Here is a 13,058-nt window from a genome sequence, read left to right as displayed (position 1 = left end):
GGGTTCTGAAATCAGGCAAGTCTAGACTGGAATCTTGGGTCCAGTAGTGACTAGGTGAGTGCTCCTGGGGAGATTGCCTAATTTTTCACTTTATCTGAGCAGCAGAGATAATCATGGTCGTATCTCCTCCAGTTGTGAAAACTTAAAAGAATTAATTCCTATAGTTTGTTTTAGCAAGTAGTAAACACTTAATAAGTGTTAGGTTTCAGTATTATGTTTCTTATTTATTCATTACACATTTGTTGAGGGCCCACTCTTGGAAAGGGCCCTGTGCTAAGTGTTAGCGATGCAAAGATTAATGAAATGCAGTTTCTGTATATGAGAACCTAATAGCTTAGGTTCTTTCCACTTCTGAGAGTTTAGACTCACATTGTCTGTCAAGCACTATTTTTTTTTTTTTTAAGACAGAGTCTTGCTCTGTTGCCCTCGCTAGCCTGCAGTGTGATGTCATCACAGCTCACTGCAGCCTCCAACTGCTGGGCTCAAGCGATCCTCCTGCCTCAGCCTCCCACAGCATGCACTGAGTGCAGAGGTGAGATTCACAGGAATGAAAACTTCAAGTACAATGGAATGGAAATTTTGAGTGTCTTCATCTGGAGGTTAACAGAGCACCCCAACTCCACCTGGCTGGGGTAATAGGAAATGTACCGGCTCAGATGACTGAAAGTCGGAGTGGGTCGGCTTCAGTGCTGACTTGCTCCTGTGGTTCCGGATCCATTCTTCCCTCAGTCCTTTGACTCAGCCTTTCTCAAAACACTGGCTTCCCCTCCAGAGTGGTTGAGAGATAATGATAACTTTTCAGATTTCACATTTTGAACCTTGTCAGGTCCAGAGAAAGAAAGCAGAGTTACTTTCAGAAGTTTATGCATGAAAACAAAAATGAACTTTCCCCAAACCCTTGATTTCTGTGTCCCTAATGTGAGTCACGTGCCCATTTCTGAGCCAGTCACCGGCAAAGGAAATTGATTTCCCTGGGCCTGTGGTTCTCATAAGAAGGATTCCAAGGGAGAAAGCAATAGCGTTCCCAGTAGGTATTATGAGGACATGACAGCAAAGCCCTCTAGGAATTCCTGAAGTAAAGAATCACTGTACTAAATGTCAGATCTTGAAAAGCTTTTAGAGATAATCTATTTCAAGTCTTCATTTTATAGGAAAGAAACTCAAGACAATAAATAAATTAAGTGATTTTTCCCAAGCTGCATAGCCAAAGGTGGCACAGCTGTGACTCTGACTTAGCTATTATTATTTCAAATCTATTACCCTTTCAACACCAGCCTATTTTTTTATCCTAACCAATAAAGACAAAAATCAAAGCATATAATTCTGATTGCTTTTCCATTGCATTGGGATTCCAGCACCTGGTGGGTACCATAACTTGAACAGAGGAGAAAGGTAAGTGCAGTTTATGTGATATAACTTGTTTACAATATCCTTTATTTTGAGGGATATAGATTACCTTTCAACATTCTGGTCTTGAGTAGTTGTTTTGTTCCTTATCAATAAAATTTTAAAAGGGCATCCAACGTTCTGAAAAAGAACTATATTACTTGGGGAGCAAAACTGTTAATTTGTGATGGCTATTGTTTCGTATCATAACCTTCTGTCTCTTATCGAACCAGGTTTTATTGTGGGTGGATTCTTTGGTTTTCACTGTTTAGTTGGGCAGCATTTTACAATTATTAGGAAGAAGTTTCTGTTTTGAAGCTTTTCCTTAAGGCATTATCTCATTGTACAGTATTTGGAGTGGCTCCCAGGATAACTCTTACTCTAGTGATCAACTCCACATATTGAAGGCTTTACACTTAATTATTCCAAAAATAGCTGCATACAGTTTATTGGACTTTTTTTTTTGGTCCACGTCCCTGAAACAATTTTCTGGGCTGGAGAGACTCCTGTGGGAGGCCTCACTGGTGTTCTCTTTCAGGCCAGCAACTGAATCTTTAAAGTAATTCTTTAATGTCCAAATCTTAATGCAAAAAAATCAGTCACCAGGCTGGCAGACCAAGCACTTTCATCTGGCCTGTGACTGCAGGTCTCTTCCATTCTGTAATGTGTTTAAGTGAGATTTTAGCTACCATGTGAAGATGTCTGTAAAGCTTTTAATACCTTTTGGATTCACAGTCCCGGTGACTGTTTCTCAAATTCCTGTTATAAGGTTTCTGTTTTCATAGGACAGTAATTCCAATGTTTTAATAAAGTGTCTGGCTTGGGCATATTTAAGCCATAGAACCTAAGCATTCCTTTCTTATTCTCTTAGTTTTTTCCAGTGAGTATCGTACCATTCCTAAATATTTGATGAAGGCAGTAAAGCGGCTTAGCTGGCCACACTCCAGTGACTTGTGGGTTTACTCCCAGTTGGAAGCATTTCTGTCCTAGGAATGTCAAAATCGGTGACCTTTTGGATGTCAATTTGTTTCTCCATCTGTCCCACAGTGCAGATGTGAGAAACTGGGCTGACACTTTCCAGCCATGCTTCGCCTCCCTTTAGGTGTCAATATGTTGATTCCTGTAGATTGAACTTCTCTGGCCGTTTTGCATACATGCTATTTCTCTTCAGTAGAGTGAAGACAGCTCGCAAGGAAAGGGGTGATGATAAAACCTAGGATTTGTGATTCACGTCCTCCTCCTTTTTTTGTATATAGTTTCTCGTGGTATTATATCTTCTAATGTTCTAGTCCTTTCACTGTCCCAAATGAAATTATCTAGATTTTTTTTTTTTTTCTAGCTAAGGAAGTTGATTGAGGTACAATGCTACACACTGGAAAAAGACTAATGTTATAGAAAAATGTTATTTCATTTTCTGAATTTCTGTCAGTTTTGTCATATGGGGAGTTGGACTGGTGTAAAAACAATCTATGAAATAATCTTCTATACTTGTCAATAATCCAATTAGAGATTGAAGGGAACAGATGTAGTCCTAATAATTTCCAGAATCATGTCATCTGTTTAAATTAAAGGGAATTTGAACCAAGTAGGTAGGTCATTACCTTGAGGCATTGTTTTAAATCCTGATTTTATGTAATTATTTTTGGCCCTTTTATTTTTGAGCTGGTAGGCGGGAAGAACAACTGTCAGCTCATCTGCACAAAATCCTTGTTGTCTGCATGTTATTCGTCCTTAACTTAACCATGACTTTGGTATAGAACACATAACACATCAATTTTATTTTGTTTCATTTAAAAATTTTTTAGATTCTGCTTCTTGTTCAGGTTACTTTTCTTATGTGCTTCAGAGACTGACAGCTTTTGTCTGGATTTGAAGCCCTAGTTCCCTGGGTCTCAACCCTGGCTGTGCACTTCCTTCCTTCCTCCAGTTTGGTTTCTGGGTCTGGGTCACTCCTTTGGCCTCCACCCCTCATGCCAAACTCAAAGATAACCTTCCAAGATTATAATCCCTGATCTTAGTGAGGCATTTCAGGCTCTGAAAGCCCCAGTGCAGACAGAAATTGTGCTGACTTACCTTGCCTTACTCTTATTTGTAAACTCCTAGAAGCCTGAGGTCACGTCTTGCTTCATGAATGACGTCTACTATAATCCAGTACAAATGTTGATCAAAATTTACTAGGAGCACACACTGGTGGCCTAGGCGTAGGACCAGCTCACAAAAATGTTTTATTTGGCCAGAGGTGTGTTACAGAAAAATCTGAGTGTGTTCAGATGGAGCAAGCGTGCTAAGGCTTTGAGTATGGGTTCTTGCCACTGCGGTAGTCATAAGTCATACTGCATTAACATTACTTGCTTGTCCCGAAATGTATTTGAGATTGAGATTGCAAAGCCATACAATTATTTCAGGTTAACCCTGTATTGATTTTATTTTTTAAAGAAAACTCAGCTTTCCATCATTTCTAACCTAAGGTTTTTCTTGATGCTATGACATCATCACTGCTTTCATACTTGACATCATTTTATGCTCAGTGATAACACAAAGACAAACAGGAGTGACTAGATATAATGACCTCTGCATCATCCTGCGTGTGTGAGCAGTTCCAGTCACTGAAGACTGAGTGTGGTGAGGGGCGGTTTGCGACTCTGGTGAATATGCTTCTGGATGCCCTCAGGCCGCCCCATTTGTCATGAATGCTCTTCCCACTCTTTATAAAACAGGCCGGGCATGGTGGCTCATGTCTGTAATCCTAACGCTTTTGGAGGCTAAAGTGGGACGATTGCTTGAGGCCAAGAGTTTGGTACCTGCCTGGGCAAGAGCAAGACCCGTCTCTATAAAAAATAGCAAAATTAGCCAGGTGTGGTGGTGCACCCCTGTAGTCCCAGCTACTTGGGAGGCTGCGGCAGGAGGATCGCTTCAGCCTGGGAGTTTGAGGTTGCTGTGAGCTATGATGATGCCACTGCATTCTAGCTGGGGCAACAGAGTGAGACCTTGTCTCCAAAAAAAAAAAGTGCAAAACTTACTCCTTGCACTTTGATTATTTTGGTGTTTTATTAGTCATGATTAGATTCTGTTACAAGTGATTAAAAAAAACAAAAATAACAATGCTTTTAAAAAACTGTATACATGTTTATTTCACTGTCACTTAAGAAGCTGAGGAGGTGGTCCAGGGCTGGAACGAGCTCAGGCTCATTCTAATTTGCCACGTCCTACACCGTCCTTAAGGCTTCCCCTTTGTGATCTGCATGGCTGCTTTAGCACCAGCCATCACATTCACATTTCAGCCAACAGGAAGGAAAATAGGGCAAGGAAGGGCACACTCCCACCCTTTAAGGATTTGTGCCAGAAATTTTACACACACACACACACACACACACACACACCCCTCCATTTATATCCCTTTGTCTGTAATCATCTGGCCACAACCAGCTACAAAAGAAGTTGGAAAATAACATTCTTCTTGCAGACAAGTGCACAGCTAAAAATTGGAGATTTGATTACTATAGAAGAAAGGGAGAGCAGATATTGAGATGCAGCTAACAATCTCTAATTTCAATATGTATAACAGAATCACTGTTTCAATAACTTAATTTTTCATCTATTGTGCAACCAACAGAAAGATATTTGTTTTCTGCCCAGAGAAAAAAATGCATATGCCCAAACACACCCAACCTGTCTGAAGTCAAAAGTAAAAGAGTCCTAGTTCCCAGATGTATTATTTACTTTAAGAATGGCTATGCTTATTGTAAATGATAAATCTTTGCTATAGATTTTTTTAAATGCTAAAATATTTAACAGTGAGTGCCTATGGCCATTTTAGTTTACTGAATTAATCTAATATATGATGGATTTACATGTTGCATTGTTCCATGAGAAATGGATATGAGTTCAGCAAATAAGCAATCCGTAAAAAATGAGAAAGGATGGCCCAATATGTGAGCCTCACTTAGAGAATTAATTAGGTGCTCACAGCTCACTAGACATCCTGGGAGCCACACCAAGAGGAGTTTCAGAGAGCAAAAGAAAATGGGAGAAGTAGCATTGAGCCACCTGCAGAACTAAAGAGGTGGCTAAAAGGTTACGTACCATCAAAGAGCTGGTCAAGAAACCAGAAGGAAGGACGCTTTGATGGAAAATAGAAGCTGGCAGCTGAGCACTGTGGCCAAAGCAGCTGCCGGCAGATGGTGAGAGCGGAGGATCGTCCTGCAAAGCCTCAGCGTGCTGTCTGGGGAGCGCTGATGTGGAGCCGCTTTCAGCGCTTGCCAGGAGAAGAGGTGACCCTGCTCAGTTGTTTGGGGCCCTTGGGCCCGTAGGATGTTCACTTTGGCAGCAAAAGACCCCATCTGCGGAGTGTCAGTTTCCCTGACCATCAGAGGGACCAGCGGTTACAGCTGCATCCATCCGACGGGAACCTGCAGGGCTCCCTCGACTTGGAGACCCGGGCACTTCCACAGGCAGCACTCGATTGTCCTTTCGTATGAGGTCAAGGGGAGAATCGGGACACTCAGTTCTGGATGCCTCCTATGCAGTGCTGGTATCTTTTTTTTTTTTTTTTTTGAGACAGACTCTCACTCTGTTGCCCCCGGGCTAGAGTCAGTGCCGTGGCGTCAGCCTAGCTCACAGCAACCTCAAACTCCTGGGCTCAAGTGATCCTCCTGCCTCAGCCTCCCAAGCAGCTGGGATTACAGGCGTGAGCTACTATGCCTGGCTCATTTTTTGTTTCCAGTTTTAGTTGACCGGCTAAGTTTTTTTTCTATTTTTAGTAGAGACAGGGTCTCGCTCTGGCTCAGGCTGGTCTTGAATTCCTGACCTCAAGCGATCCTCCCGCCTCGGCCTCCCAGAGTGCTAGGATTATAGGTGTGAGCCACCGCGCCCGGCCGGTGCTGGTGTCTTGATACAGGCCATAGATCTTACCCTGTGAGTAGCCTGAGAACCGCGCTTCACTCTGGGGTGACTGGACCAATATCTTCTCCTCCAGGAGAAGTTTACTCATCATAAGTCTGAGGGATGAGCCGATAAACAGAACATAGAAGGTCTCCCGAGTACTCAGAAAAAAAGGAAGAAACGTGCAGAAGTCATCAGTTAGGTGGACTGAGGCTACCTGTTCACATTCCTGGAAAATGAAGACACAAAATATGAAGGGATGGGTGACAGTGGGCAAACCCGCAAGACCTGGAAACGAGAGGCGAATGTACGCACGGACAGTGGCCGGAACATGCCTGAAAACAGAACTACGCTCAGCCTGCAGCAGCCCGCCCCGGAGACTGGCCCACGCTCTACGCAGCAGTCGGCAGCCAGCCTGCTATCGGTAAGTCGGACTCGTCGGAAGTAAGTTTATTGTCTCTGGAAACAACTCAGGAAGCCAAGCAATAATTTCTGGAACAAAATGGCAAGGACTTGATTAACAACTAACAGCTTCCTTAACTTTTGTCCCTACTTCCAGCTTAGGATCAACCGGAGAAAGCCAAACATGCCCCTGCCAGTCGCACGGGATGCCCACGTCCACAGAGCCGCCTCCCGCTTCCCTGCGCCGACAGCCTCCCGTGGGGCACACTGAAGCCTTCCCTCCTCCACTCTAAAGCTTCCCCACTCCTCGGCCTGCCTTTGGGTCTTTGCCAAAAGACAAGTGACAAGGACTGACTCTCTCGCAAGCTCTGTGTAAGTAGACCTTACTTGTTCTCGTTTCACTGGTCTTCATTTATTTCTGCAGAAACTGTGCATCCCTGCAAAACTAATCTCATCAGCTCTCAGTGCAACTCCTCCTTATTTGTCACCTTTGTTTTCCTGTCCCAGAAAGCCTTCCTCTCCCTTCTTTGACACACATCATGCTTTTCCTTCCAAACCCTGCTTGTGGCAACTAGCCCAACACTTTTGGTCCACAGTGGTTGGTGGTTCCTGTCACCTCCTGAAGGCCATTGGCATTCAATACCTCTAGAGCACATTTTTGGACTTGAATTTGGTCCTGTATTATCAGTTGTCTTATTGCCTAATTCAAATGTGTTTCAGTATCTTCCCACAAAACCCTGAGAATTTATTAAACGGTCTCTCACAGCAGTGTTACCCAAAGTGGGTGCACTGCAATTGAGATGTCTTAGAAATGCACAGGAATTGGGCCCCACCCCCAGCCCAGCTAATCAGAAAGGCTCCAGGTGATGGTGGTGCACACTGGCCTTTGGGAGACACTGCCCTGCAGCCTCTGGCTCTATTTGTGGGTCCTAGGCAGTGTTCAGTGAATACTCGCAGAATAGAATTGATTGCTTCCCTTTGAATGAACCAAAGCTTCAAATAGAAGTGCCGCCTTTTGTCCTCAAAGACTGAACACACGCAACTGAACAAAATTTCTTTGGCCTCAGAACACAGGGTAAAAACACTGTGAAAAGCAGCTCCTTCCCACACATTCACCTTCACAGGCTCAGACACTCCAAGGAGCAGAGATTTTTATGGTGTGTAGAGAGTGAGTTGAATATTAGCAAATTCACAGACTATCAGTAGTGCCCAAGACGCCTGCTAGATGGGAGTCTTGCAGAAGAAAGGAAGCCAATGACCATGGAGAGGGCGGGTTCCTACCCAGGGGCTGCTTCAAAGGCCAGACACTGAAGAGAGTGCAGAAGTGTTGGGTACCTGTGAGCAAGGGGAATATTGCCAACATGAATCCAAGGCACAGTCGTGATGCAGCCTGGAAACTGGGAATGGTACTACCAAAGCAAAACTGCCTAAAACAAAGTCTTTCTTTCCCTCCCCCAAATGTTGCAATGTGTGCAAACCCTGGACTCTGTTAACAGTTGAAACCAATTGGAGAAGTTGAGAATGTAAAATTACGTTGGGGGGCGGGTGTGGATCTTGCATGTGGTTTGTGCAGGGTGTGTAGCTACAATCACTGCTGAAGAAAATCAGAAAATCAGCCACCCTAGTCAGATCCTGAACACCTCTATTAGCTCCGCCTTAAGGAAGTAAGGCCAGATGACCGGGTTTTTTTTCCTTCTTCTTCTTTTTCTTATTTTTTAGAAAACACATGAAGTTGGCAAGAAAAAGGATGTCTGAAATTAATGAAAGAGGTTGCAGCACCGGCCTCATGTGTGTGCACCCCTGGCAAGCTACAGCTCTGCAAGCCCTGTCATTTTTCAATCACAGTGTTTTCTAAATAGTTCATGGGGCTCTTTGGTGATAGGGGATGCAAAGGGGGTTCTGGGATGGACAGTGAGGGCCACATGCTGGCTTGGCTAAAGCATCCAGAGACAGTCTGAAACAAAATCCAGGCTGCTGCTGCTAGGCGAGAGGGAAGACACCCCTATGGCCCAAGAGGCCTCTTACCATGTATCACCAAATAGGCACGTTTCCTACAAATTGCAGACTTCCTTTTAAATAGGCCTTACCACTGCTAGCCAAGCTCCATATTCTCAAGAATCAAACTTAAATTAAAAAATAGAATCTGAGGTTTGTTACTGGCAGTGCTGTGTATGCTATGCCATTGATACTGGTAATAACACTCAAAGAAAAGCAAGTATATTTAGTCCAATAATACCTCCATCTCCCCTGTAAAGGCAATACGTGATTGAAATTCTGCACAAAGATGTGAGCTTGCCTGCAGACAGGAAGGCCGGTAAATACATTAACACCACCTTAAAATGTGAGTCTTATCATGGAACCATCTCAGCAATTAGACACGACAGCGCAGAATAAAGAACTAAAAGCCAATTACGGGTCCCCTGGGCTCTAGAGAGATTTCATAAAAAATTAATGCTGGGTGAAATAGAAACCATCTGAACTACAGCTGGCAAACACATGCAGGGCACTTTGATCAAGGCCAGAAACAAAGAGCATTTTCCATCACGGTTTGTTTGACTGGAAAGTTCTTCTGTCATATTTCCTGCCTGTGCTGAAAGGCATTTTTAGGCTGGAGAAGTGTTGGGAAGTGAGGGTTGGAGTGAGGATGGCAGTGGCCTGTTGCACTGAGAGTAAATGGGTGGTTCCAGCCTGCTGTGGGTAGCCGAGGGGGTCTGGAGATGTGAGCAAAATTCCGCAAGTCTGAGCCATCGGAAAGCACTCTTGGGGGTGGAGGCATCCAGGGAGGATGTGAAGTGTCGCTCTTCCCCTTCGCTGGGAAGCTTAGGGACTGACTGTAAGCCTTTGAGGGGGAAAGATGGCCTCATTTTCTCTTCCCCACTGAAGCTCCTAACAGAGTCCCTGACCCATACAGGGGTCCAGTAAAAACTAGTCCATGGACTGACCAGGATGGCAGAGGCTCCCCAGCTGCAAGGACGGCCCCCGTTAGGTACCAGCTGCCACATGCTTTGGTGCTTCCCCTGGGACCTGGGCCCATGTCACTGCTCAGACAGAGCCAAGCATGTCTTCCAGAGCAGCAGGAGCTCAGCTCTAGAGAGACCCTGGGACATGTAGGTTTGAAAGGAAATTTCAAGTGAGAGAGAGAGAGATGAAGGCTTGGTAAAGGTGCATTTTAGCTGAGACACTGGATTTGATTCTCAAAACTTTAGTTTGAGTCCCAGATCTGTGACATACCAGCTGTGTGATTATGAGCGAGTCCCTTTCCCTCTCCAAGCCTCAGTTTCCTTCTCTGTGTACTGCAGATATTGTAGAAGGTTGTTGTGGGAATTTAGTAACAGTTCTAAAAGTGCTTTGTAGGGAGGGTCCAGGGACTGGGCAACTACAAGGTGTTAATATTGCACAGTGAGTCACAACTGTGCTTTCTAGAATCAATCCAATTTAAAGAGGGATAGAAAGTACAGTTGCTTTTTTTAGGTGAAAGTATAATATTATAAAGGCAAAGGTTAAAAAATCAGAGTAAAATACTTCTGATTTCTGTACCTTTCTCTAGATGGTTCAACTTTATCACACCTATTACACATACATATGCGTACATATACATGTCTTATGTATATATAAACACACTTTATGTGTATATTTACATCTCTCTTGTAGAATTCTTACATAATAAAAAGATTGTTATCCATATGAAAGTTAAAATATATGCTGTGGTACTAAAAGTAGATAGATAGATAGAGGTGTATACTTAGAGAACTCAGTACTATGGGAAATTATACAAATTAGTGCTGAATCGGTCCTGAAAGAAATGATGCCATGTTAATTCTCCAGTTGATTTAATTAACTTGATTTTGATAATCTATGGCATATTTTAATTTTCTTTTCTTGTGGCAACGTCTCCCTCTCAAATTGAGGTCTTGCCTCAGGTTTCTGAGCTCTGGGGTTGGGAACAAGTGAAGAGAGGGGAGGTTGCTGGAAGTGGCTACGAGCACTGTGTGGATTTGCCACCATTCATGTATTTACCCAGTTTCTGTGCCAACATTTCCAAGCTCGGCCTCTGACAGACATTTTGCAGGAATGGTGCCCTCCGTAAATGTCCCTCAATCAGAGCAGGGAGGATAGTGGTCAGCAGGGGATGTATCACAGCTTCCCAAGGCTGGTGGTACAGGACGCCCTCTGTGCTCACGCCGTGCTTAATACAAGGTGGATTCTATGGATATGAAAGCCCTGGGAAAGCAGCCCAAAGAAGTGTGGAGGAAAGAGAAACCCCAGGATGGAAATGCAAGTGGATAACTGGTTACTATTTGGATAGGGTGGGGGCATCGGGCACATTTTACTTAAACAAGAATTTACTACATATGAATAAAGCATTTTAGGGAGCATAAATCATTATTTACACTTGTAATTAGTTCATGCTGCCTTTTATGTGGCTCTCAGCCTTGGAAGCTGAAGTTTAAAGTGACTGGCTTACTGTTTAAGGCAAGAGATGGAATAAAAACCAGGACTCCATACATAATTCACTAAAAGCCTTTACTTTCCTATTCTTGGTTAGCAACCATATCGCTTTCACTGGCATATGAGACTCCACTGACTTTAATTCATTGATTAACCAACATGTATTTTTGTATGCATATTATATGCCAGGTTAGGTCCATAGGAAAGATATTTGTCATGGGAGCAAGAAATAAAATATTTTGAAGTCTATAAAATCATAGAAACAGACTTCTTGAGTAAATCCCAAAAGACTAGTTTTTAATATAGTTTCCCCTTCTGGCTTGTATGCCTTAAAGATAGATATCATTTTTATTCATTAAAAAAAATCTAATGGTAGGTAGATAAATATTATTATATTTATTATGGTGTTATAGATAATATATTGAATATTTTTAGTGTATCATTATAAATAGTAGGTTAGATAAATATTTGTTGTATTGATGTGTCTTAGTTATCTGTTGCTATGTAACAAGCTATCTCAGATTTTAGTGGAATAAAATAATAGCCACTTTATTTTATTGCTCACTATTTTGTGACTATGGCAGGGCTCAGCAGGGCAGTTAATCTCCGCTTCATGGACCGTCAGCTACAACTCTGTGGCTGGGGCCAGAGGATCTGCCTGCAAGATGCTCACATGACTCCCGGGCCTGCCGGTTGGCAGGGATGGCTGAACTCTCTGACTGCTGGGCTCTTTTCTCTCTCCACCTGCTCTCAGGACCTCCACCTTTCATGTGGCTTCTCTGCATGGTCTTTCTCCAGGGGTATAACTGGACTTCTTAATGTTGGTTTAGGGTCCAAAAAGCACAAAATGGAAGCTGATAGGATGACATATAGCTCAGGCTGAGAACAGCACAGTGTTGCTTCCACTGTACTATGTTGGTTGAAGCCCAGGTTCACTGTGGGAGGGGACTACACATGGGCGTGAATACCAGGGGGCATGGGCACTTGATTCAGCTTTGGACACAGCTGATATCTAGGGAGTGAATGAGCACGATCATTACAGAACCTTTCAGGTCTGAGGGAGGATGTTTTAGGACAAGTGAAAGAAAGTACTGAATAAAGCCAAAGGCATATACACACACACACATACACACACACAGTACCCTAGGAGGCTGCATACAAGGTAAAAATATAGTAGACAAATACATGGACACAGACCAACTTTAGTTCCATAAAGCATAATGTCACATGACATCACATAGTTAAGCTTATAAAACATTATTAGTTCTGTTCCCCAAACCAAAAAGTTTTAAAGGGCTTATGATTTGAATAATCAAATCAAACAATTTGTATAATCAAGGACAATGGCCTTATTGAGTAAGTCATAGCTGTTAGAGGACTTCTTTTTTTTTTTTTTTTTTGAGACAGAGTCTCACTCTGTTGCCTGGGCTAGAGTGCCGTGGCGTCAGCCTAGCTCACAGCAACCTCAAACTCCTGGGCTCAAGCGATTCTCCTGCCTCAGCCTCCTGAGTAGCTGGGACTAAAGGCATGCGCCACCATGCCTGGCTAATTTTTCTATATATATTTTTAGCTGTCCATATAATTTCTTTCTATTTTTAGTAGAGACGGGGTCTTGCTCTTGCTCAGGCTGGTCTCGAACTCCTGAGCTCAAACGATCCGCCTGCCTCGGCCTCCCAGAGGGCTAGGATTACAGGCGTGAGCCACCGCGCCCGGCCTAGAGGACTTCTTTTTACAGTTGATGCCAGATCCTTATCACACATGGAATGCAGGAGTAGGACGGACCACTCAAGACCCCCTAATATAATTTCTCATATTCATAGGCACTTGTGCTTTTTCAGAACATAGGCACAAATAACTCTTCTAGGTAAGTCACAATATCTGAATTTATATATATATATATATGTATATATATATATGTATATGTATACATATATATATAA

Source organism: Lemur catta, chromosome 5 (assembly GCF_020740605.2).
Source record: "Lemur catta isolate mLemCat1 chromosome 5, mLemCat1.pri, whole genome shotgun sequence".
Taxonomy (NCBI): domain Eukaryota; kingdom Metazoa; phylum Chordata; class Mammalia; order Primates; family Lemuridae; genus Lemur; species Lemur catta.
The sequence above is the reverse complement of the archived record's forward strand: the minus strand, read 5'-3'. Positions refer to the sequence as shown.